This window comes from Petromyzon marinus, unplaced genomic scaffold (assembly GCF_048934315.1).
Source record: "Petromyzon marinus isolate PM22_M1 ecotype Great Lakes invasive population unplaced genomic scaffold, UKy_Petmar_22M1.pri1.0 PM_G_Scaffold_91, whole genome shotgun sequence".
Lineage (NCBI taxonomy): Eukaryota > Metazoa > Chordata > Hyperoartia > Petromyzontiformes > Petromyzontidae > Petromyzon > Petromyzon marinus.
In genome coordinates this window covers 756,133-761,306 of record NW_027423048.1, presented here as the reverse complement: position 1 = coordinate 761,306, position 5,174 = coordinate 756,133, and the positions used below count along the sequence as shown (strand labels likewise).

At 56.0% G+C, this 5,174-nt stretch overlaps 1 long non-coding RNA gene across 2 annotated transcripts; it reads left to right on the top strand.

Moving 5' to 3' along the window:
* Window positions 1–1,228: 1,228 nt before the first annotated feature.
* Window positions 1,229–4,974, top strand: LOC142922074 (uncharacterized). Of its 2 annotated transcripts, none has more exons than XR_012939812.1 (3): window positions 1,229–1,476; window positions 4,344–4,488; window positions 4,769–4,974. It is a non-coding gene; the product is annotated as an uncharacterized LOC142922074 (long non-coding RNA). The 2 variants fall into 2 exon arrangements; XR_012939811.1 differs by lacking the exon at window positions 1,229–1,476 and adding an exon at window positions 3,465–3,659.
* The last annotated feature ends 200 nt before the right edge of the window (window positions 4,975–5,174 follow it).

Sequence of the window (5,174 nt, the reverse complement as noted above, 5' to 3'; positions counted from 1 at the left end):
ACCACTACTCACCACTACTCAACACTCACCACTAGTACACTCACCACTAGTACACTCACCACTAGTACACCCACCACTCACCACTAGTACACTCACCACTCATCACTAGTACACTCACCACTAGTACACTCACCACTAGTACACCCACCACTCACCACTACTCACCACTAGTACACTCACCACTAGTACACTCACCACTCACCACTACTCACTACTAGTACACTCACCACTAGTACACTCACCACTCACCACTAGTACACTCACCACTCACCACTGCTCACCACTCACCACTACTCACCACTAGTACACTCACCACTAGTACACTCACCACTCACCACTACTCACCACTCACCACTACTCACCACTAGTACACTCACCACTCACCACTACTCACCACTCACCACTACTCACCACTAGTACACTCACCACTAGTACACTCACCACTACTCACCACTAGTACACTCACCACTAGTACACTCACCACTAGTACACCCACCACTCACCACTACTCACCACTAGTACACTCACCATTAGTACACTCACCACTCACCACTAGTACACTCACCACTCACCACTACTCACCACTCACCACTACTCACCACTAGTACACTCACCACTCACCACTACTCACCACTCACCACTACTCACCACTAGTACACTCACCACTAGTACACTCACCACTCACCACTACTCACCACTCACCACTACTCACCACTAGTACACTCACCAATCACCACTAGTACACTCACCACTAGTACACTCACCACTCACCACTACTCACCACTCACCACTACTCACCACTAGTACACTCACCATTAGTACACTCACCACTCACCACTACTCACCACTCACCACTACTCACCACTAGTACACTCACCACTAGTACACTCACCACTACTCACCACTAGTACACTCACCACTAGTACACTCACCACTAGTACACTCACCACTAGTACACTCACCACTCACCACTAGTACACTCACCACTCACCACTACTCACCACTCACCACTACTCACCACTAGTACACTCACCACTCACCACTACTCACCACTCACCACTATTCACCACTAGTACACTCACCACTAGTACACTCACCACTCACCACTACTCACCACTCACCACTAGTACACCGTTGTGTCTGCTCCACCTGAAGAAGGAGACTTGTGTTGCCTCCAAAACGTCGTGATTTAATTGTTTTCTTTTATTTTGTTTTATTTTACCTCCGTGACGCCACCGTATAAATTGATTCTCAACATTGTTTCGTGAGGAGTCGACTCCTTTTTAAACGCATTAAGAATCGACTCCTATTGACTTGCACGGGGAATCGGATTGAAGAGTTGTATTAGAATTCGATTGCTCATTGAATTGCATGAGGAATCGACTTAGAGTCTGAATCAATACCTTGTCGACTTGTGTTTGGAACCGGTTCGTCGTGTGGAGTTGGATCCGGGTTTGGGGGGTTCAGCATCGCCTGGTGAGTTTACACTCAACACTCACCACTACTCACCACTAGTACACTCACCACTAGTACACTCACCACTACTCACCACTCACCACTAGTACACTCACCACTACTCACCACTAGTACACTCACCACTCACCACTACTCACCACTAGTACACTCACCACTAGTACACTCACCACTCACCACTAGTACACTCACCACTCACCACTACTCACCACTACTCACCACTAGTACACTCACCACTAGTACACTCACCACTAGTACACTCACCACTCACCACTAGTACACTCACCACTACTCACCACTAGTACACTCACCACTAGTACACTCACCACTACTCACCACTAGTACACTCACCACTACTCACCACTCACCACTAGTACACTCACCACTAGTACACTCACCACTACTCTCCACTCACCACTACCCACCACTAGTACACTCACCACTAGTACACTCAACACTCACCACTACTCACCACTCACCACTAGTACACTCACCACTACTCACCACTACTCACCACTCACCACTAGTACACTCACCACTAATACATTCACCACTACTCACCACTAGTACACTCACCACTAGTACACTCACCACTAGTACACTCACCACTACTCACCACTCACCACTACTCACCACTCACCACTACTCACCACTAGTACACTCACCACTACTCACCACTAGTACACTCACCACTCACCACTAGTACACTCACCACTAGTACACTCACCACTACTCAAAACTCACCACTACTCACCACTCACCACTAGTACACTCACCACTACTCACCACTAGTACACTCACCACTCACCACTACTCACCACTAGTACACTCACCACTAGTATACTCACCACTAGTACACCCACCACTCACCACTACTCACCACTCACCACTAGTACACTCACCACTAGTACACTCACCACTCACCACTACTCACCACTAGTACACTCACCACTAGTACTCTCACCACTCACCACTACTCACCACTAGTACACTTACCACTAGTACACTCACCACTCACCACTAGTACACTCACCACTAGTACACTCACCACTCACCACTAGTACACTCACCACTAGTACACTCACCACTAGTACACTCACCACTCACCACTACTCACCACTAGTACACCCACCACTCACCACTAGTACACTGACCACTAGTACACTCACCACTCACCACTACTCACCACTAGTACACTCACCACTCACCACTAGTACACTCACCACTACTCACCACTAGTACACTCACCACTCACCACTAGTACACTCACCACTAGTACACTCACCACTCCCCCACTCCCCCTCCCTCCCCCCCAGGACGAGGACTTTGTCACCACCATGGCCAACGCGGCCTCCCTGTCTCACGCTCTGCGCCCTGACCCTTCTGCTGTCCCTGCTGCTGTTGCTGCCCCTGCTGTCCCTGCTGCTGCTGCCCCTGCTGTCCCTGCTGCCCCCGCTGTCCCTGCTGCCCCTGTTGCTGCCCCTGCTGTCCCTGCTGCTGCTGCCCCTGCTGCTGCTGTCCCTGCTGTCCCTGCTGTCCCTGCTGCCCCTGCTGCTGTCCCTGCTGCTGCTGCTGCCCCTGCTGCCCCCGCTGTCCCTGCTGTTGCTGTCCCTGCTGCTGCTGTCCCTGCTGTCCCTGCTGCTGTCCCTGCTGCTGCTGCCCCTGCTGTTGCTGCCCCTGCTGCTGCTGTCCCTGCTGCTGCTGCCCCTGCCGCCGCTGCCCCTGCTGCCCCTGCCGCCGCTGCCCCTGCTGTCCCTGCTGCTGCTCCTGCTGCTGTCCCTGCTGCTACTGCCGCACTGCCGCTTGGCTCCCCGCTGTGCCGCTGGTGGCTCGGCTTCCTGGGCGCTCTCAGACGCTGCTGCTGCTGCTGCACCACCACCAACACCACCGCCGCTGGCTGTGGTGTTGGTGGTGGTGTTGGTGGTGGTGTTATTGGTGGTGGTGTTGGTGGCGTTGGTGGTGGTGGTGTTGTCGGTGGTGGTGTTGGTGGCGGTGGTGGTGTTGGTGGTGGTGGGGGTGGTGGTGTTGGTGGTGGTGGCGGTGGTGGTGGTGTTGGTGGGGGTGGTGGCCGTGGTGGCAGTGGTGGTTGCGAGCAACCCGAGGAGTGGGCGGTGGCAGTGGTGAGGGCGGCTGGGACGCCGCGCTCACTCCTCACGCTGCTCACTGACCGTGAGGACGACGACCAGGTGAGACCACGGGTGGGGCGCACAAGGATATGTGTCTGTGTGTGTGTAGGTCGACTCAGCCTCAAATGAGTACCTGGAGGGATGTGTAAACATCGCCGCTACGGAGACAAAGGCGGCCGGGCATAGTGCTGGCCACCCACCCCCTCGTGTGCTGTGCCGGCCTTTAAAGGCGCTCGCTAACAGCACTTGCCCCTACAGTCTGTTAAGGCTATACGGGGTATCTTTGTCTGTGCGCAGCACGGGCTAGAGAAGAGATGGAGTGACGTGGTACAAGAAGACGTGGAGCTGAGTCGACTTCCCGATGACTGGTACCAGCGGTGTAAAAATCGGCCTCTGTGGAGGAGGCTCGTGAAGGACGCTACTGGGCAGTTGGAGGCAGTCGCCCTTCAACAACAACGGAGGGCGGAGGAGCGACGCTCAGAACAACGAGCGGAGCGCCGGGTGGCTAAAGCACAGCAGGTTGGCACAGGAGGGGGCACAGGCGGTGCATCAGCCAGTCATCTCAGTCAGTCGACCCGTGGCACCTGGGTCTGTCCCTTGACCTTCTGCCAGCGGGCGTTCGACACTTCACGTGGCCTCAAGGTGCACATAGCCTGGCACAAGCGTCGTGGTGACATCACCGCCACTTGGTGGCGTATGGCGGTTGTTGTTTGTGCATCTCCTCATCTCCCCGTGCCCCCACAGGTGCGTGCATATGCATGTGAGGTGTTGCAAGTCCTCAGCTCCAACCATGTTGGCGCATTGGCCCTCTGCAACAATGGAGGCATCGCGGCCTTCGCCAGCCTGCTGGGACGCACTCACAACCCTCACACCCTGGAGAAGATCACCGGTAGCAACCCACCCACACTCACCACCCACTCTCGCCACTCACACTCACCACTCACCACCCACTCTCGCCACCCACACTCACCACCCACGCTCACCACCCACACTCACCACCCACACTCACCACCCATGCTCGCCACGCTCGTCACGCTCACCACTCTCACCACGCTCACTACTCTCACCAGGCTCACCACTCTCACCAGGCTCACCACTCTCGCCATGCTCACCACCCACACTCACCACTCACACTCACCACCCACCCACCCTCGCCACCCCTACCCCAGGCACGCTGTGGAACCTGTCGTGCCACGAGCCTCTGAGGGCTGCGCTGGTGGAGCTCTGCCTCCCGGCGCTGGTGGAGCTCGTGCTGGTGCCAGAGAGCGGCTGGAGGAGCAACGTTGGAGACAAACCCTCCTCACCGTCCTCACCCAGCTCGCCCGTCTCACCCTCCTCACTCAGCTCGCCCGCCTCGCCTTCCGCGGCGTTCTGCAACGCCCTGGCGTGCCTGCGGTAAGGCGCGCCGAGACAGACGTGACGGGGACGTTGCGGTGGACGCGACGGGAATGTCGTGGTTGACGTGACGGGGACGTCAGGGTTCACGTCACGGCGGTGACGTTGCAGGGAGTTGAGCTTGGCAGACCCGGACAGGCGGCTGAGCATGCGGCAGTGCGAGGGGCTGGTGGACTGCGT